Source organism: Protopterus annectens, chromosome 5.part0, assembly GCF_019279795.1.
Source record: "Protopterus annectens isolate FY-2018-M chromosome 5.part0, PAN1.0, whole genome shotgun sequence".
Lineage (NCBI taxonomy): Eukaryota > Metazoa > Chordata > Ceratodontiformes > Protopteridae > Protopterus > Protopterus annectens.
The window spans coordinates 1,285,558,166-1,285,581,269 of record NC_056735.1 but is presented as its reverse complement, the minus strand read 5'-3'; the positions used below and the strand labels follow the sequence as shown (position 1 = coordinate 1,285,581,269).

General features: G+C 38.3%; 1 protein-coding gene across 1 annotated transcript in view; it reads right to left on the bottom strand.

The window, feature by feature from the left end:
• The window catches only part of LOC122802353 (E3 ubiquitin-protein ligase SH3RF3-like), a 2,381,113-nt gene that overhangs the window by 1,742,450 nt on the left and 615,559 nt on the right, over positions 1 to 23,104 (bottom strand). The gene's annotated exons all lie outside the window — the stretch shown is intronic.

The following is a 23,104-nucleotide window of genomic DNA, read 5'->3' as shown; positions in this document are numbered from 1 at the left end:
GGCAGTTTTACCCACTGTTAGTTGCACATGGATAGTCTCTGATGCTTCGTGCTTTGCAACCAACCTGGAGGTGTGGGTATCTTTGATGAATATCGATACTCCCTCCTTTTGTGGTTCAGTCCAAGTTTTGGGGCGAAAAGCATGGTATGAGGTATAACCTGGTAGTGCTGGGGTGCTCTCGGGAGCCCTGAACCAGGTTTCTGTTACTGCACAGATATCGATGTTCTCCATGCTAAGGAGAGTTTCGAGTGCGTGCATCTTGAGGTTTAGACTTCTGGCGTTGAGTAGCATTACTCTTAGTTTCTTATCCCTTGTGATACCTATGGAGGTGGGTTTGTCTTTTGAGCCTTGCCTAAAAAAGGCACTATGGGGTAGCAAGAGCCTTTGCCAATATCCGAAAGCCCAGGGGTGACAGGTGCAAGCCATCCCTAGTGAAGCATCGTGGCTTGTCGAGCATATCATCCCAAGCTGACAGGCATTGGATCCCCTTTGAATGACACCAGTACTTAAGCCAATTGTTGAAATTGATCATCTTGTCTTCATATTGTGGCATCATTCTTGGTGAGGGTAAGATGCTACTCAAGGTCAGGGTCATACTGGCCTGGGCTACATGCTCAGAGAGCTCCTTTATGTCTCTTTTCATGTAGTCCAGGGAGGTACGTCTCAGGTCATTCACACCAGCATGGACAATGACCGAGTCATATTTGTACTTGCCTTGGAGTGACCTGAGTGCTTGTGTTATGTAAACAAACCAAGAAAGAATATAACAAACTCTGCTTGTGTTATGTGGCGGATCCTAGCGCCCGACAGGCTGCTCACCATGACCCTCTCCTTGTTCAGCCTCGTGAGCGGGACGTCAGTGTGCCTGACGATAGAGTCACCTATTACAAGTGTATCAGGAGTGTTGTTTAGTCTTAAGGGCTGTGACTGTTTGGCACACTGGCTTTGTGAGATATGTGTTGCACGTGTTTTGTTTTGGGGTAGCGGCTGCTTGGGTGTCTGCTTTGGAGGTCTCTGCTGCTTCGGCAGATCTTTATTTAGAGCCCCCGAGTATGTTTTTGTGTGATTATATGTTTGGTTTGCTGTCGTGGTAGGTCTATGTGAGACTGGAATTGTAGTGAGTGTGGTTTCCTTCTCCTCCTGACTGGTTATGCCGGTACTGAGTTGAGAGAGCTTAGCCTCCAGTTTGGCTATATGGTTGCATCTCTCACATGTGTTGGAATTTGTTGGGAGGAGGAGAGGGTTGTCTGTGTACATGAGGCAGATGTAACATTGCCTCAAGATTCCCAGATTCACCAGCTGGACCGGAGAGAAGATTGACAACTGACCTTTGAACATGCTAGAATAATATTGGGAATTCCTTAATAATTGAAAACCAGGGCCAGTGGGGAGTGAGGGTGTAGTGCTTTTAATTTTTAGTGCTGACTTATATAATTGCTTTAGTGAGCAAGTGTCAGGTAACTTAAGTGCAATGTGTTACAGGTAACTTAAATGCAAAAACGACAAACAGTAACTTTCTTTCAAGTGAAACAAGGAAATAAGTACAGTAAGCAATGCAGATATCACTAGTGATCCACAGAAGCACTGAGAAGCCGCATATTAGGTGGAATTAGCGTTCCTGGGAAATAACAAGCAAACAAACAACAAGCATATAAACAAAGCTAGATTCAGAAGGCCTGGATCTAGTCTATGCTACAGCAAACAAGGTGTACCAATTTCAGTAAGATACAGTTCAAATATTCAGGCACTATAAACCTTTAACCAGAAATTCCCAGCTCAGAAGGGCAGAGTCCAGCCTCTTCTCCCACAAGAGTGCAGACCACAAACCTTCTTAATGTAAAATAACTGGCCTGAAGCCCAAGTGCTTAAACCAGAACTAATACACTTTAAGAATAACAGACACTGGGCTCTCAATCAGCAGTTCCCAACTTAGAAGGATGAAAGCTACCTGTCCTGCCACCACAGTGCATGCCACAAACCTTCCTAATGTAAAACAACTGGTCTGAAGCCCAAGTGCTTAATCCAAAAGACTTAGAATGATAGCTACACTTTAATCAAGTTACTACCAAGCAGTAATAAATACAATTGAATACTTTAGAGAATGCCTGATATAATATAATATAATATAATATAATTCCTGAACTTTGTCAAGCCTTCCTTCCAGTGCTGGCTGGTTTTATTTAATGTTTTTAAAACACACAAGAAGTGAGATAACATCCATTGCAAATGATGCAGCTAAATGTATGAGAAAACAGGTGTACTACAGAACATTGAAACCCGAGATGATTGAAGACCACATCATCGAGACAAAATAAATGAAAACCTAGTTTATCAACAGTCTGGATCAATGATAATCTTCCCAGAGTAAGTAATCACTCAGTCAACAACACACAAAACCTAAACTGCAGCATTCTAAACCCACCCAGGTGGGGGGGCTACACCCATCCATACCTCCCAATGTGAGGGACTGTGCCCCCACACCCCCCTAACTAAATATGCCAACTCCAAGATCGCACGAGCAAAGTTCACCTTCATGGCCAACAGGTTACTTACCCTGAGAAGATCTTCATTAATCGGTTCTGTCGATGAACTGGGTTTGTGTTTATTTCATCTCGATGATGTGGTCTTCAATCATCTCGGGTTTAGACATTCTTAGGTAGACCCAAGCAAACATATTTCAGCCACAGTGATCATATGTGTAGGCTATGTGAATATCAGAACCATTTAGTAAAACTGTAAAATTTGAACTTAATTACTGCAACAAGAGTCATGTATTGCGGACACAAAACAGGACAAAATAAGAACTGTTTGTAGGCACTAATGAATAAATGCAGTAAAACTACAGGCAGTGTGAAGGACAATTTTAGTCCAGTTGATTTCATTCACAGATATGACATTTAGCTTTGATACTTGTTCTGAGTGTAATATACTGCCAACTACTTTTATAAATCCAAATTTGATGCATACTGATTATAAATCTTTGTATACTATTCTGAAATATTCAGGGCATAGCCTAAAGCCACTGGGTCAAATTTTACTTGATTATAAGCACAAATGTGGAAAATTTGAATTAATGTTCTTGACAGTACCCCTGGAAAAGCAGTTAAAGTAAACAAATATTTTGGGTTATGATGCTCCATATGCACTTGGTTTGAATAAGATGATTCATACTCTGTGTTTGCAGAATAATTCACAGATTTATGGTGGCAACAACATGAACATTTCTGATTGAAAGGTTAATAGTACTAATGTTGCTTGAAACGAGACTGTGAAGACCAGCTGAAATATCAGTATGAATGTCCCTGAGGTCATCTGTGAAAGGGCTGTCTCAGACAGAATGACTGTTTCAAGGACAACAGCAGGATTATATTCTCCCAGGAAGGACACTAATACAGTTAGTAAGTATAATAACAGAAGTGCAGGGTAAATAAAAAGAACACCCAGGAAGGTGTTTATATCTTACAAAGGTATCCTGATTTTATTTAATAGCATAGGCTACCTTCAATGGGACTACTACATAAAGATTTAACCTGAGGCAGCACCAGTTATACACGGGTTAAGAAGAATCCCAATAACATTTAGATACAGGAATAAACAGGAACTAAAGCACAGCAAAGCTGTGAGTGCACTTATCGAGCATGTGGAACTGAATTAATATTGAATAATGTGGTGAAGGCAGTCAAGCAAGACAAGTCTGGAATATGTACAGATCCTCATGGCTTAAACAAATGAACTAAAACTGAATAGTACCTACTTCAAACATTTGAGGAAGTTGTTACAAGCATGCCAAATGCTAAATTATTCTCTGTGTTTTTCAAAACTTTGCATGTTTAATTTATCAACCCTCTCTGTAGACAAATGTTTCTGAGACTGCTTTTCAGAATACTATCATCCTCATATATGTTTGAAATAAATGAAGCATAATCGAGCAAACTACATAATTGATGATCTTTGAAGATGTAGAGCTACTAAGCAGGAGTATGATCAAGCTTCTGGATGGATTGGTGCACAAAGGCTTACAGCTGAATCAAATTAACTAGCATATCGATTCGCTTATGATTAACGTGTGGGACAGGACTTGAATTTTAAAGAACAGTATGCCAAACTCCAAATTTGTATGAGACTCCTTATCATGGAACAATATATTTTCAAGCTCATTGCAGAGCTGTCAGATATAACAGGACTAATCAGGACTAATAGAGCATGGTATATTGTTCTGGTCACATTTGTACATCAAAGTTTTGATGTATTAACACATTTTGATACTGAAGCATCTACTTTGGCATTTTGTGATATTCCAGAATCAGATACTTTTCAAATAGATGGTGGGCAACAAACACCTGTAGCAGTATTACTGCTGTCAGATAGACCTCCTACTGCAAAGATCAACAATACTGACTAATGTTCAAACACACTATATGCAGAGAAAATAACATTGGCCATAGTGTTTGGTTGTCAAAGGTTCAACAGCTGTATCTATGGCAAATCTGCTATAATGGAATAAGACTGCAAGCCACCAAAGTTCATTGTTAAAATGGGTTTTCATAAGGCGCTCGCTGGACTTTAAGCACAGCTGCTGAATCTATATAAATATGCTACAAGTTCAGTATAGGGCAAGTAAATTGACATGGCTGAAAAATGAAGCTGAAGTTAGATGCAAAACTGTAGAAAAGACGTGTGAAAAGACACATTGGATGTTTTGTGGTTATTTTACAAAAGATAGAACTGAGATCCTAGAAGAGCTAAAAATCAATACAACGTATGGCAGAGAAATGCAAGTTCACTCCCCTGATAATAGTACACATTTCTAAAGAGTTGTTGTGTCTACAGGGCTAACATTCAAAGCTGAAACATTTATTATTCCTACTCAAGTTTATTGCCACCTACAAAACAAGCCATTCCTTTGTTTTAGAGCAGTGCCTCTTAATTACAAGCTGATGTAGTCTGTAACTCTGCATTGACAGATTCCCTACCCTTTAGGTTCATTCATTCTGTCAATCTATTATCAGTATCTGCTTCATCAATATACACAGTTAGTTTTACATGAATTTACCTGGGCCTTCTCTCCTTCCACTAAACCACCAGTCCTGACAGTTCTATCATCATTCTGTTTCCTGTGTCCTTCTGAATGTTGGGCAATTCCACAGTGTTTCAGAGCTTATCCAGTCCATTATACTGCCAGTTAAGTTTCCACTCTGATTCACTGGAGCACTTCTCATTACCAGGAATTGTTTTCCAGTCTGATAACAGCCACTGCCTACCACTTCTTCTTCTTCTTCTTTTTCTTTTGGCTTTGTCTCAGTTAGGGGTCCCCACAATGGATCACCTGTCCGCTCATGATTGGCAGTGGAGATTTTACGGTGTCAAGTTGCTAGCCCAGCATCCAATCTTCCACAGGAGGCACACACACATGCTCACACTCACTCCTAGGGCCAATTTAGAGTGTCCATTCCACCTACAGCATGTCTTTGGGATGTGGGAGGAAACTGGAGTACCCAGAGGAAACCCACTCGACCACAGGGAGGACATGCAGACTCCGCACAAAAAACACCTCAGCCAAGGATTGAACTGGATTACCTCTTGCTATGAGGCAGCAATGCTAACCACTTTATGACACCTATATCCACTGTTATCCACAGTTTTGATAATTTTTCATCCATCCTTTCAACTCAGTGTATCAAACTCACAACATTAACATCCTGGGCATTGTTGTCATGAGGTAATTAGTTTTGTTCCATAAACTCTCCCTCCAGCACACTTTAAAAAAACAAATAAATAAATGATTATGTGCTGAGATGTGGGCCACCATGGTGGTGCGGCAATTAGCATTATCGCCTCACAGCAAGAGGTTCTCCAGTTCGATGCTTGGCTGGGGTGCCCTCTGTGCGGAGTCTGCATGTCCTCCCTGTGGTCAAGTGGGTTTCCTCCGGGTGCGCCGGTTTCCTCCCACATTCCAAAGACATGTTGTAGGTGGATTGGACACTCTAAATTTGCCCTAGGCATGAGTGCATGCATGTGTGTGCCTTTCATGGAAGTTTGGGTGCCGTGGTGGCAACTCGACACCGTAAAACTCTACTGCCAATCATGAGCAGACAGATGATCCACTGTGGCAACCCCTAACTGGGAAAAGCCGAAAGAAGAAGAAGAATTATGTGCTGAGATGTGAGTGACATAATTAAGCTGCCACAGCTGTTCTTGCTCAGCACTGCATCTTCACACAGCAGCAAATATTACCAGAAACAAATGCTGCTTAAATGTCTCACTTTGCAAATGCTAAGATTGTAGGAGCGTGTGTGTGTGTGTGTGTGTGTGTGTGTGTGTGTGGGATGGGGGGGGGGGGCTGGTTACCAGTAAGGTTATGGCTTGCAGACTCTTCAAGGCATCCCTGTTTTCTAGGGTTGAGTATTTAACCCTCTCCACTGGCATCTAAAACATACTACAGCCTGTTTCCCTCAGCACATTCAATATCTGTACACAAACCCTGCATGCAGGAGGGCATTTGGCCAACTGAAGCAGATTTCAGCTTGGTGAATCAGTTCAGCTTTTCAGCTAATGATGCAGGTTTTCTGGATCTCCTCATCTCACTACTAACTGTTCATAAAAATCATGCATAACTAATTACTCTAGCTTACATCTGATATGCTTAAATTGAACTGCTTTCTTCCTCTCTCATGCTCTCTAAATTCCTGTCTTTTAAATCTTGCTTTGGAACCATCTTTACAAAGTATCAAAAAGGAATATGATGTTAGAGAATTCCCCTTGTCTAGAAAAGTAATTTAACATGTGCTAAATCTGAACTATAGTACTTTATCTTATGACTGGGTGATAAAACAAACAACTGATAGTCAGGAGGCATCGAACATGGGTGCTCAAGGGATCTAATTACATATGTTTGTATATTTTGAAAACATGAGGGGATTTTACTGAAAGGAAATCTGAAGTTAGTGAACCTATGCATTCAGACATGGTGAAGTGTGGCCAGTAAGACCTACACTTTTGGATGAAAAATGAATTGTATGAAAATGACAAGACCACAACATGATATTCTCATGACACATTTGGAGAGGTGGATCAGATTACCAGATTATGTCAAAGTCACAACTTTCCTATTTGTAGCACAGGTTGCTAACACTAAGGCACCTGGTTATTTCCAAATAGACCCTAATATAATAAGCTATGCTGTCAAAACTGACTATTTCAAAGTAAGCACTGCACTTTTTAGGTAACTAGCACATTTCAGTTCCTGACACACAATCTCCACTTATGGTAGCAATAACAATTTTTCATAGATTATGACACAGGTGTAAAATGCAAACAATTACACTGCAAATATGGAATTGTATTATATCTCTCATTGTTATTGCCTGTTTATAATGTGCAGCTTTTCTCCCTGGACCCCTCTTAAAGGTACTCATGCCAAGTCAAACTATCCTGATTAAATGAATGGAAATAGCTAGATATAGATAGACTGACAGATGAATAATAGGAATATAACTAGATAAATAGATCAATCATAAAAGGTGGAGTGATGATGCCAAGACAAAGTAGCCTAACCTCACTATTCTGTAGCTAAAGACTTTCTGCTGGATGGTGCTGGATGGTACAGTAATCTGGGCTGCAGATCTCCAAGAGGCATTTCTTCTTACACAAGCAAAATGACTCGTGATATCAACTAGATGCCATTATCTGATTGTCACTGGCTCTCACACCATTCTGTTACACTTAGGATGTGAAGGAAATATTTGTAGGAGATTATGAGGGGGGGCTCAAGTCTGGGGCATTTTATCTTGTCATCAGTGTTGCGAAATATAAAGCCAAGCTTAACCTGTTTTGCTGGGTGCAGAAGCTGGGTTAACCATTTTAAGATACTCTTTGTGCCATGCAGTTCACTGTATGGGGAGCTCTCATTTTTAGACTAAAATCTTTTAGACAGACTATGGCACAACATCCTCTGGATGCTCTTGTGGATTAATGTCTGATACCAAAGTATTTTTAGCTACTTTCCCAAGTTTTGCCACTATGACACTAACCTATGTCATATTCTGCAAGACTATAAGAATCTACATCAGCTCTGTAAAGCCAATAAGATGGAGGTAGAAGTTTGCTTTCGTATTTGTTTAACTATGGACTATTGAAGTTTGTGCTTTAATTATATACACTTCAAATATGGTTTGAAAACATGTGTGTTACTTTTATTTTGTATTTGTTCAAGCTCATTAATGGAAACTGAAACATTCAAGGCAGGATATTTCTCCAGCAATTATGGCCTGGAAGGCAGATGTGCTGTTTAAATTCCATACTCGCTGTGCTCAGAGTATTGTATTTGCATACTTGTATTAAGGTTTTTGTATACTCGGTGGTCTTGTTATTAGTTTGGTTTCGGATGGTACTGATTGGATGATGATGATGATGATGATGATGAAGATTATGCAGATTTTAGGGAGTCAGATATATGGGGGAAATGTTGACATTGTATAGTAAAGAGCTATGTAATTAGAAAAAAATTGTATGGCATGGGTGTCAATATTTCTGGATTATGTAATCTAGATGTTTATTCTGCTAGATTTCTTCTTACCCACAGTATAACCCATGTGTCATTTGGAAGAATAGAGATGTCGGCTACCCATTGGGTTTCTTTTATTATTTTTTTTTAAATGCTCAGCCACATGTGGTCTTGTTATGCTTTACTAAACAGTGTGGTCTCTTATCAGTCATCTGCCTTGGTGGAAAAGCAGTTATCAGACCACACCTGAGCCAAGCTGCCAGGGGTCATGTTTTCTGATTTTGCTGTTTGTTTGTATTTGCATATACTTAAGGTATTTGTTAACTAGGGTGAATTGTTTTCTTACATTTATGCTGTATGCCATACAGACTATTGATCATTTATTTATGATGTCCTCTACTTTATACATTTTGATAGCCTATGAAAAGCAGTTCCTTAGGTATCAGTTTCAGGATTGGCAAATAGTGCAACTCACAAATAATGCAGTCACAGAGATAAACAATGCTGTGAATATATAATTCAGGAAAGGCAACACAAATGAGACAGTGTTCCAAGGCTACAACTGCAAAGAGACAGGCACTGGTAAATGAAAAGCAAATGCACAAATTAAAACTGTCCTTACAAAAGTAATTCACTTTGTGAGAAATTAATGCGCACAAGCACATATTATAGTAAAAAAATACACAGATTAGAAGAAATATTAAACAGAAAGTAAACAATGAAAAGAAAAGACACAGGACATCATACAATAAAACAAAAGATATTCTGGATGCTGTTAGAAAAGCGATGTTCTAGAGTAGGGAAAAGGGAAATCGGTCCTGTTAAAGATTCTAATTATTTAATAGGTACATAAAAGAACAAATTAGACTCAAGTTAACATTGACACTCAGTAAAAGGCAATGGAAAATGGGAGGTGGAGACAAAAGCAAAGAATGTGATGGGACACTTTTTTTTCTTTTCATTTTTCACTAAGGCATCAAAAGAGAGGAAACTAAATCAAACACCAAAGATTCCCTGGACATTCAGTCAATACCTATTCCAAAACAACTAACACATAACACATATGGGTAAAGCAATGGAACGTGAATGGTTCACTGCAGAAATGAAAGTAAAATAATGAGTGGCAGATGGAATAACAATACCTTCTACATTTCAAACAAAATATGTGCATCAGATGGCAAAAAGATGTCAGTAACTGCACTTCTAAACAAGGAGGAGCAACAGCTTTGATGGAAAAGGGTCTAGGAAAGTGTCGAACTGTGACCTTCCAGGGACTGGATCCTTTTACTTTCCACTAGAACAATAAGTGGCTTGGAAGAAGTTATTTAACATATCTGGACTCCTGAGCCACTTAAATAAAAAGATCTGCATGCCCAGTGCATCTACCAATTTATTAACCATCAAATTATAAATAAGAATATAAATAAGAATATAGACCTGTTCTATATACAATTCCTTAGAAAGACCTAATGAACTCTGCTGTAGGGTTAAAATGCCCCCTCACCCCCCCCCAAAAAAAAGTGATGTGAACATGTCTACTTGAAATACAAGCCAAAGAAAGTTAAGGGGATCCCACTGGTATGAAGGATGTGTATGGAATCGAAAGGGAGAACTGACAGTTATCTGGCAAAGCAGAAAGGCAGGGAGAGTGCAAAACAGTGAAGGTACCGGTTAGTGTAATAAATAAATACATAAATACATATATTCATACATTTCCTTAATTTTAAGGTTAAGGTTAACCTTAAAGTTTTTCCTTAACCATAGTAACATAACCTGTTTCTCTAACTATATACTACCAAAATTCCACAGAGCAACCCACATTATTTACTTCTCTACCAAAAAGACTTTTAATAACCTCTATAAACTCCTAAAATCTCTACTATACCCCCAGCAACACCCCCTCTTAGACGGTGACATTCATCCAAACCCTGGCCCCTTTACTGACTCCCCCACTAACACTACCAATTTTACAGTACCTATACTTTCTACAATTACAAATCCATCTAACTCCCTTCTGATAGCTCACCTTAACATTAGAAGTATTAACAATAAAATCTCCCACCTGCATGCACTCCTTGATATCCACTCATTTGACATTCTATGTCTTATAGAAACCTGGCTAAAACCATCTACTCTAGACCAGGAAATTAGCCCTCCTGGTTATAACATCCTCAGAAATGACCGTAAAATAAAAAAAGGTGGGGGGGTTAGCCATTCTCTATAAATCTAATCTCCTAATTTCTCCCATTAATGTGCTTCCATCATTAGACTCTAAATCTGAAACCCTATCTATTAAACTCCAAATCAATAACTCCAAATCCATCTATATAATCTGCATGTATCTACCTCCAGGTAATAACACTCATTCTCTAGAGAACCTGCTGAGTCACCTCTCTACACAACTACCCCAGGAGACCATTGTACTTGGTGACGTTAACATAGACTGGTCCACTTGTAGTTCTCCAAACCCTACCAACCACATAAACCTCTTTGGATTCTCACAATTAATAACAACTCCTACAAGAATCCATAAACATAGTAACAAGGAAAGTACTCTGGACTGGATTCTTATAAATAGATACCCTGAATCTTATACTCCAGGAACCCTTCCAGACGATATCAGTGACCATGTACTTACCTACATTATTAGACAAAAAGTCCATATTGCAACTACTCATAATCTCAAAACCTACCGCTTAAAAAGATTCTTTAATCCAGACAGCTTCTTAACCGAATTGCAAGCATGTGACTGGTCACCACTAACCTATCTAGAACTAGACGAAGCTGTCACCTATTTTAATACAAACTTTCTTCAAATCCTAGACTCCCATGCACCTTACCGCTCCACTAGAATAAAAACCAAAACTGCCCCTTGGCTCACAAAACAAACTAGACAAAAGATACTCCTTAGAAATAAAATCTGGGCCAAATGGAGATCTACCAAATGCACAACAACCCACCTCCAATTTAAACAACTAAGAAACACCACCAAAAAGGATATTCTTAGAGACAAAAAAGATTTCTTTCTACACCTTCAACAAACCAATCAACAAACTCCCAGGTGGCCGATGCACCACCCAAACCCAAACACACATGCCAACCATTTTCTACCAACCCCACTCACCCAACCCACCACTTTTACCACACCACTAATACCTTACTTCCTGTATCTACTTCTTTCTTACCCACCTTCAAAATTGAAACCTTGTACCAACCTCCTAAAAACAAGAAACCCTTGTACCCCTTCCTTCATCCACAACCCATATGAAATCCCATGCTCTGAGGCAAAAATCAATCATTATCTTATCTCATATCCCATAACCCCCTCTTCTGAGAGATATCATATTGCTTTATGGAAAATCCCATCTTTGAAACTCTGCATAATTAGGACCATCCCCTTCTACAAAGGCTCCCAAAAGCTCATATATCCTCCACAAACAACTAATACAAAAATGCATGGCAACACAAACTCACTTATTGCTCCAACCTCCACATTACCTTTCATACTGCCAACATATATTCAACAACATCCTTTTAAAACAATCTAAATAAATTTATCCTTTACCGACACTATATATAAAACACCTCTCCTTTTCCTTCTTTTTCCAAAACTTATCCCCACTTCTTAAACAAACTAATGAAACAAACTTGATCAATACTTCTTCTAAACATGTTAAAGGCACAATGGGCTCAACTCTTATCATAAATGGTTTTGGGTCTTATCTGGAATAACAACAGCAAGTCTTCACTTCTACTAACAATCTGTCCTATTTACCCAGGGCTCTATCCTTAAATCCCTACTAAAACTCCTATTATCCCATACCCCCACACATGAACTTTAATTTATCTGACTCAATCACTTTCTCGATGCAAGCCAATATGCTATTATAGCCACTTATATCTCCACTGTTTCGCCTCCAATGCCACCTGTACCTTTTTTACTGTCTGAAGAATCCCTAATCAACAACACTAAAAACCTCTCCTCCTCCAAAAACAAAACTACTGCTCACTACTGCTACTTAAACAACCACTTCTTCAACTACTAACCTTTCTACCCTACTCCCACAAAACTATTTTCAACATCAACCCAGCCTACTAGTGTAACTGTGATAAACATCCTAACTATGATGAACACATAAATAAACTCTAAAGTCTGTTAACAGGAAACTGGGCACCTTCTATTGCAAGAAACCCTACCTCTTCCAAACCCCCAACCAAACTTACACCTCAGACCCACTCTATTTCTACCCTCTCTACTTCTTCTACTCCTCATCCAACCACCAACCTAATCCAATAACCACCTTTTCCAATAATATACAACAGTAAACCACCCAGTACTTATACATTCATCACAAAAAACCACCACTGCCTTAACCTCAAAGAAAAACTCTTTTAAACTCAAACAAAGAATACAAAACACACACTCTTTATAACAATCAAACATTACACACCTAACAACACACCCACCACACACCACCCTCCTACACTCTACACTAACTATCTACACCTCTCTTCTTACAAGCTTCTATAACTACGCACTCAGTAAAGCAACAAAAAGCCAATTCCAAACAAAACAACACTTTCTCAAACACTGCAGGAAAATTCTGGAATCGGCTGATGATCTTCTCCTTGCTTCTCTTCTACATCTCTTTTTCAAACATCTTACAGCTCATTGGACATGTCCATGTACTAGCAGACTGACTTCTTTTTCCCCTTCTAACTTTAACCTTGTCCCTCTCCTCCCTTAACCCCTGTCCCTCCTTCATCATACTACTACTCTTCTACTCTTCCTCTATATACATATATAATATAATGACATATATATTCTGAACATTGATAATACCATCTAGTGTGATTTGTATTTTGTTTAGTTTTTTTTAGTTTAGTTAATTATTTAATTAATACTAATACTGTTGTACACAAAACACAAATGTATATTTATAACTGTTCACTAGACCATACCTACCTATGTATTTATTCTTAATAGTATTATTATGTGTTAACTGTCTCAATATTCATGTTTTTTTCTTTTTCTCCCGGGCCTCGAAAATGGACATATATCCAGCTAGACTAGCCCGGTCAACAAATGTAAAATAAAATAAATAAATAAATAAATAAATAAATGAGTCACTAAGCAAAGATAACAAACTCATTTAGAAGTGTCTTACAGAGTAAGACAAAAGTAAGGAAGGATATACATCCTTTGCTGTCCTTAATAAACTATCCATTTGTTCAGAAAGCAGCACCAGTTGAAAATATGCCATTGTTGCTGGAAAACAACTGGCTCTGTTAGTGCACCAACACAGAGAGCAGCATACTTCAGATGGAGTAATAGCTACTGCCAATGTGCTGACACAAGGACTGCTTCCTGATAAAGGCACCTTTGGGCAGTTGCTTCAGTTGGCAAGCTTTTCCTGTGATACCAAAAGCAAAAAGTGTACTAAATTTGCAGTTGCTCTGCTCTATGTAAAAGAGAAAAGCCTTTGGTGAATTCTATTGCACTTCTTCAGGAGATATATAAAGCTGCTAACCCACACTTCCTCAAAGCCCAACAACAGACTACTGTAATAATGAACCAGTCACTCATCCCACTGGGAATCTCAAAACCCAGTGTATCCATGAGAAAACTCTGAATGGAAGATAATGAAGAGTCTTATTTAGTGGCCTTAGAAAAGTATTCTGCTACAGAAAACTGGTCCCAGTGTAAGTATGCCAGAAAGCAGTCAGGTCATGTATTCAGGGACTGAATGAAAGTGTTTATGGACCTTGAATATGATGACGATGATGCACACAACTACCAGAAACTCGTAATGAATACACTAAGTGAGAGATTCAGAAGAATAAATGACTCGTCTGTAGACCAGGCTTTTTAATTTTAATTTTTATTTATTTGTTTATTTTTAAATGTATTTATTTATTTTGCAGTAGGAAGTTCAGGTTTTGCTCACTGTAGTGTCTGTGGTGATAATAGCCAGTTCTGACTATTATAGCTGCATCCTGAGTTGGAAGCTTTAAGTGTTTATTATGTCTGAGTCATCCACAAGTTAGTCAAACAAATTAATGACATGCAAAGATATCACAGAGAAGTTATAATAATTTTGAATACCTATCTATTGACTTTGATTTGAAAATTTTGTAAAGGGTTTTATATTTTCAAACCTCTTTGAAATATAAAGGTTTTATTGAGATGCAATGAATCGATAAGATGAACAATAAATATAAATGTAATATTTTGACATGCTTATTACAAAACATCAGCTAGAAGGAGGCTTACCAAGTCTGTTGTTTTAAAAAGACAGCTAATATTCACTTATTACAAAGAAATTAAATAAAGCTTATTGTACCTACTAAGTCTGAAGTCTTTTGAGTACTACTTAAGGTAAATCTAACCCTAATAACAAAGTAGAACTTCTCAGCTACAAAGCCATTATAAAAAGAAAGTAAACATTTGAGCAAGTTCTGATTTCTTTTACTTCAGTCCCTTCTCTGATTTATCAGATTGTTGATATCTGACATACACAGTCTTTTGTATTTTCCTCTTGCCTGTGGAAAAATCAAGAAGACTGACAAAGGCATCCTGCATCGCCCAGAAACAAACTAAGAACCAAATGTGTAGTGTGTTTTTGATGCAGTTCAATTCACTTTGGTTGCTATATAAACATGAAAGGTGTTTTTTTTTAATTCATTGTGATGCAGTCCATATACACAGAGTAGACCAAAGTGCTTAACCGATTTCTGGATTTGTTTTTTATTAAAAAGTTTGTTTTTTTTTCTGGACTCGGGTCATATTAGAAAAATCAAAGAAGAACTGCTTTTGCATCTGAAGGAGAGCAAGAGACTGTACCACTTGAATACAGGTGCATTTAGCACTTACTTATGCAATGATGCAAGGGTAAAGTAAGCGAATGTGTGGAGAAAAAATGAACCTGACAATTTAGACTTTGGAGCGTTGTTGCCTCACAGCAAGAGGTTCTCCCATTCAATTCTCGGCTGGAGCGCCTTCTGTGTGGTGTCTGCCTGTCCTCCCCGTGGTTGAGTGGCATTCAAAAGACATGCGTAGAATGGGCATGCCTTCATTGAAGGTTGGGCATTGAGCTGGCACCTCGGCACCCATAAAAATTCCACTGCCAATCATTAGCGGACTGGAGTTCCATTGTGGCGACCCCTAACCGGGAAAAGCCGAAAGAAAAACAACATACTGAATCTGAGAGTATGGCTTAATCCACTCCAGATAATAACTATCATCTCTTAGTGTCAAAACTGGATATAGATAAATAAAAAGATGTGTTAGTTTGCTTAAGGTTGATGGCTTATTATTGTAAATGTATTCCTAATTTTGTCATTAATGTTTGACACTGCAAGAACCAAGGGTAAGACTCCCTATAAGATTAAGTGGACAGCTGAAATGGAACAAGTTTTCAGGCAGTTAAAAGATAAGAACAAATACTAATACCTCCAAGCTTTCCCATGCAATTCTTAGTGCATACACATATCTCTGAAGTAACTGAGGTGGACTCTTTCCTAACACCCCCCCATTCCACCTTAGTAATACATGCTAACCCTTTCCCTGCCCCTACTCCAACCCCAACATGCAACATAACGTATAAAAGCCCTTCCTATAACACTACCATTACACAAGACAGCTCCGACACTCACACATGCAACATACACATACACATACACACATAAAATCTGTCCTGTACCAAACCTTTAACCTAACCCTAACATGAACACACACGCCCACACACACTCACACACTCACACACTCACACACTCACACACTCACACACTCACACACTCACACACTCACACACTCACACACTCACACACACAAAATCTCTTACCAAACCTGGATGAGAATTTAATACGCAATGAAAACAGTGGAATTAATAAGACTAATAGTGATAAAGATCTATCCTTCGTAACAATTGATAGAGCAGAAATTATTATATTAGAAGCTGAAGATTCTTCAAAGATGGTCAGCAAAGATATTCTTGTAATTGGAGATTCAGTTATTAGAGGAACTGATACTTATATTTGCAGAGATGATAATGAACATTGAATAGTGTTATGCTTGCCAGGACAAAAATAGAAGATGTGAAACAAGCCCTGGAATGCCTTAATGTAAGGACGTATGGATCTGTTTTTATTCATGTTAGTAAAAATGATGTCACCAACAAAGATTCTCTGACTGTTAGTCAAGAACTGACAGCCCTCCTAGATAGTATAGCCTGTACTAGTGTTAGGACATATTTTTTACAAATCACCAATAGAAAGGATAGTCAGGTCTCTGTACATGAAAAGATTTTTTGATAAACTCCTACATGGAAAAAATGTCCTGTTTTAAAAAATGGAAATGTGTAGAACATCCAAGCCTTCTTTTGGGCACACGTGTTCAGACAGGATGGTGTGCATTTGTCTAGATCAGGGAAGAGAATTTTTGCAGCAGATATTTTGCAATACTTGACAAACACTAGCCAGGATTTTTGCCAGGTCAAAAATGTAACAATTCACAGATAGCAACATTTGATGCATCTCTGATGGTTGCTAATGCTAGGAGCATTAATAATAAAGTTTTTTTATTAGAAAATTTGCTATGTTCCCACAAGATTGATATTGTTATAGTTTGTGAAACATGGGTAAAGAATGTTGTTGTTGTTTTTGTTTGGTTTTTCCCGGTTAGGGGTCGCCACAGCAGAACTCCGGTCCGCTAATGATTGGCAGTCAATTTTTATGGTGCCGAGTTGCCAGCCCGATGTTCAACCTTCAGCGAAGGCACGCTCATTCACACATGTCTTTTGGAGGCCACTCGTCCGCGGGGAGGACATGCAGGCTCCACACAGAAGGCACTCCAGCTGAGAATCGAACAGGAGAACCTCTTGCTGTGAGGTAACAACGCTACCGCTGTGGAAACCAGTTCTGTCATGGTATAAATGTTTTTACTGTAACAGACATTCTAACTAAAAATCAGGTGGAGGTGTTATGATAGATTAAGGACAGCTATGAGACTTGTGATTATTACATGTTCAATGATAACACCAATACTATAGACTGTGTAACTGACTATGAAGACAACCCTGGAACATATAACAATTGTTGGAGTGTACAGACCACCAAAGTCAAGTGCAGATGACCTACAGGAATTCATACATTTCTTACATGAAACACAGGAGGGAAGAATAATATTAGCTAGGGACTTAAATTGACCAGAAACAGACTGGAATAATATTAATTCAACAAAGTTAGTAAAGAAATTATTCACAGAGTATATTCAGGAAAAACAAATGCTTCAGATTGTAAAAAAACCTACCAGGGAACAAAATATACTAGCTATTGTTTGTGTTCCCAAAGAAATTACTATAACTTCAAGTCAAGTTTTAACACCATTGATGTGCAGTGATCATGGGGTCATAAAGGTTAATTTGTTGCTAGATAATTCTGCCAACCTGAAATCTAAGCCAATGCACAGAAGGTTAATTACAGATTATAGGGAAGCAAAACAGTTACTATATAAAACTAACTGGAGTGAGGTGTTCAGTGGAAAAACTGCAGATGGAATGTGGAAAGTTTTGAAAGAGAAATTGAGTGCAAAAAGTAAAAAAAAAAGTTTAACATCAGGATCTAGGCACGTAACATCAGGGGGGTGTAATTCCATAAGAACAAGATACCTGATTAAGGTGAGAGACAACAAATATAAGAAATGGAAGAGAGGTCAGACTACAACTTTGAAAACTGAAATAAACAAACTGGACAAACAGATTAAGCATAGAGTTAGACAAGATCAAGAAAAATTTGAGGAAAATTTTATATAAAGATATTGAGCATAATAGGAAAACTTTTTATAGATACATAAGATGTGGAAGGAGTAAAGATATACAAATTGATAAACTGTGTGCAGATTCTAAAATGTATTCACAGATACAACAGATTATAGATATATTTACAAAATATTATGCAAAAAAGTTTGGCTCCACAAAAGGGGTGGTAAGTTGTCCTTGTGACAACCAGGTAACCCCAGATACTGGAATCAAATTAGATTATATTGAAAAAGAACTGTGCAAACTGGATCCAACAAAAGCGCAGGGAGGAGACGGAATAAGTAACAATGACCTGAGAACACTTAAGCAAGAACTTACACTGCCATTACCTCTAATATTCACTAGGTCATATAAATATGGGGAGATTCCTCAAGATTGGAGACATGCACTTATTAAACCTGTCTTTACGAGACAGGGGAGTAGGACAAACCCAGAATCATATAGACCCTTAAGTCTACTTTCATGTTGTGGAAAAATAATGGAGAAGGTAATACTGGATAAGTTATTGTCAGAACTGTATAGGTTGGGACTTGAAACCATATATCAGCATGCATATGTTGAAAATAGAATTATTACCACCTGTAACATGGTGTTCTATAACAATATAATAACAGCTATGAATGAAAAATTGTGCTGTGATGTGATTTATATAGATTTAACTTCAGCGTTTGACAGGGCATGCACAAAACACTGATCAATAAATTAGTACAACTAGGCATTGATGTACTGTTGATAAGATAGATAGCTGCATGGCTTACAAATAGGACATGGCAAGTATCACACACCAACTGGACAGGTGAAATCCTTGGTTACAGTCAAGGTGTCCCACAGGGCTCTGTACAAGGCCCTTACTTATTTAGATTGTATCTTTTAGACCTTACTTTTTCATCTGAGGTGTTCTACAGCCTATATCCTGACAACCTGAAATTGCGTAAACTGATTACAAGTGTTACAGATAAGGCACGCCTGCAAAATAATTTGACTAAATTGACCATTTGGGCACAGGAGAATAATATGTTGATAAATACATCAAAAACTAAGCATATGAGATTTGGGAGACATAAACTGAAAGGTGAATATTTAATACAGCACACAGTGACTGAAACTGTAGACTCATTTAAGGACCTGGGTGTATGGGTAGTTCAGCTATGAGTTTTTCTAATCATATCAACCAATTGGCTAATGCTAGTTATAGAAGTATAGGTTACATAAAAAGATTTATAAAGTCTAGGAAATCAAACATAATGAAGTCATTGTTTGTTAGTTACATTAGACCAAAACTTGAGTATGGAGTAACAATATGGGAACCCTATAGGAAAACAAGCATGAATAAACTGGAAAGAGTACAGTGTAAATATACTAAGGGCAACCATAAATGTGAAAATTTAAGTTATTATGAAAGACTAAAATATCTGAACTTGTACAGTGTCTATTACAGATATTTAAGAGGAGATCTTATTCAGGTATATAGGGCATTTAGGGACAATGTGTGGAAGAGAGATGAAGAAGAGAGTACAGGCAGGATGGAGTGGGTGGAGAAGAGTGTCAGGAGTGATTTGTGACAGACGAGTACCAGTAAGAGTGAAAGGGAAGGTCTACAAGAGGGTAATGAGACCAGCTATGTTATATGGATTGGAGACAGTGGCATTGACAAAAAGGCAAGAGTCAGAGCTTGACATGGCAGAGTTAAAGATGTTAAGATTTGCACTGGGTGTGATGAGAGTGAACAGGATTACGAATAAGTATATTAGAGGGTCAGCCTAGGTTGGAAGGTATGGAGACAAAGCCAGAGAGGCAAGATTACATTGGTTTGGACATGTGCTGAGGAGGGATGCAGAGCATATTGGGAAAAAGATGCTAAGGATGAAGCTGCCAGGTAACAGGAAAAGAGGAAGGCCTAAGATAAGGTTTATGGATGTGGTGAGAGAGGACATGCAGGTGGTTGGTGTGACAGAGCAAGATGCAGAGGACAGGAAGAAATGGAAACAGATGATCCACTGTGGTGACCCCTAACGGGAACAGCCGAAAGAAGAAGAAAAAGGGCATTTAGCGACAACTACTTCTTGGAATGTTTGGGGTTATAAAAAAGTACTAGAGAATCGTCAAATATATGTTATGTAGAAGATTCTATAGGAATGAGAAGAGTGCAGATTGGTTCTATGACAGAGTAGCTGATGCTTGGAACAGACTACCAAATTACATTAAAGCAAGTACTATTTTAGATATTTTTAAGAACAGCCTGGACATTTATTATGGGAACAAGTGTTTTGGCATATTGACAAGCTAGAAGGGCTTTAATGCCCATGCTTGAAACATTTGTATGTATGTATGTAAACCTTTAACCTAACCCTAAAACACACACGCACACATACTGGCATGCAAACTCACAGGCCCAGCATTTTCCTTTGGCAACCATCCAGAAGTCACGCAAATAGGTATTTGAGCAAACGTCCTGTAGCTAAAACTCTTCCACAGTTCAGTTGTGTCACACAAATGAGTGCCAACCGACTACACTTGACCTATATATAACATGTAGAAATGTAAGTTTTGTATACACAAAGTGACAAGCAAAATTTACATGAAACCACATAACTTTCTCAATTCTATAGTTACAGTACATGTTACTATAATATACTCTTCCTGACTGAGGGTGACTGAAATGCCTGAAGCACAAATAAGATTCCAAGTCTTATTGTTATGGCATTTATGGGTGTCTCTTGTACTCATTATCTTGTTTTCAATAACTAAGGGTCTTTTGACTGATGTTATGGGATCTCCTGCACACAAACATTTGAGATATCATTAGAATGTCCTCAACCTTCCAGTTAGCTGCATTGTGTGTCATAACAAACCTTACTTCATCCAAAGGGGAAGGCAGGTCCACTCTCTGAATTCTTGGAACAAATCCAATATTTTCTTTGAACCCTTTTCTTTATGTAAAATAATGTAGAGAATTGTGATTAGATCTCTGATCAAAACAACTAATTATGTGATTGAGACATGAATGCCAAGTAGTTCTTGACACAGGAGTGAAGTGATGCTTAGCAGAGGAATTCTGGCAAATATATTGAGAACATAATAAACGTTATAATCAGAGATATCCAATCATAATTATTTGTAATGCATGCATCTTTATCTGCTTCATGCGCTATCAGTAACTGATAAAAAACTACAAACACAGTATGTTTTACAGCTTTGAAAGACATAAAACATTTAAAAATGTCATGTGGGCAGTTGGCAGAAATAATGAGGTTCCACCACCAAGTGATGCTGACTTTGAGATCACAGTCAGTCTCAAAACTAACTTTTTAACTGATAAATTAAACAACAAAGATTCAGCTATGGGAACCACTCTTGATAGGGCTGGAGCCCAAACTGGCACTACATCCTTGATGCAAGCCTCATAGTGTCTACATACTCCTGGTATCAAGGGAAATGGGTGTAAAGAAAGTCAGAACTAAGGTTGTTGACACTGAAGGATCCAATCATGTAAACAATGATGCAGATCACACCAGGAAATTAGCCAACTATGATAGTCACAGTGCCAAAACAAGGCTTGGAGAGAAGCTTGAGATGTGAATGCAGCTTGGGCTTCCCTGTCCTCCCTGAAAACAGAGGCAAAAATATAGACACTTACTTCATTTTGTGGCTTGATAAAAGCCTGCACCATGCAGTGCAAGTCAACATGCATGGAAGGACTCCTGGTATACCTTACAGACCTTGTTAAAAGTAATGAGGAAGGGCAGGACTCTAAGAAGCTAGAGCTCCTTCTCTGAGAAAAAGTTACCTGCTCCCTTTCTTGAAGAAGGATCCTGAACCAGAGAAATCCCCAAATGAGTAACCCCTGTGGGGGAAATATTGACAAGACTGCCTATGGAAAGCAATCACTAACCACCGATTAACTTTTACTTAGAAATTCTAGACATTACAACACTAAAACAATGAGTAGCTACAAAGCAAAATTGAAGAGAAATTGTAACACTTAGGTTATATATATATATATACAGGGTCTATATTATAACATCAAAGTCTAAAAACTTTGAATGTTATAATATCGAACCCATTCAACTGAAACACCATAAAACCGAACAGTCAGAATAGCAAATTTTTGTCCCAGGGAAAAAATTTGCTGTTCCGACAAACATACACACAACTCAAGCACACCAAAATAAATAATCCAGACACATACACTTCACAAAATCCTACACTAAACCAGACATACACCACTAGCTATCCACTTACCTTAACCCAACCCTAGCCCTAAGGTCCCTAACTATCGCACACTCACCTTATCTGCTCCCTAACCCTAAATCACCTACCCCACCCTAACCCTCACGTCCACACAATCGCACATTTACCTGACCCGCGCCCTAACCCTAACTCACCTAACCCATGCCCAATCACACACTCACCTTCATTCGCACACTTACCTTAACCCGGTCCATAACCTTCGTTCCACAGTTGAGGAAATAGCGAAGCTGTAGAAACGGCCCACTGAATACATTCCCTAGGAAAGTATTTGGTGTTCTGCAGCTTTGCTATTTCAAGCATTGGGTTCGATATTATAACATTCGAAGGTTTTAGACTTCGATGTTATAATATAAACCCATATATATATATATATATATATATATATATATATATATATATATATATATATATATATATATATGGGTCTACTTTCTATCACCGAACTTCCGATTCACCGACACACAAGTTACCGACCCCAAACAACCGAAAACACACAACACCAGCAACTCAAAAAACCGAACACCACTACACC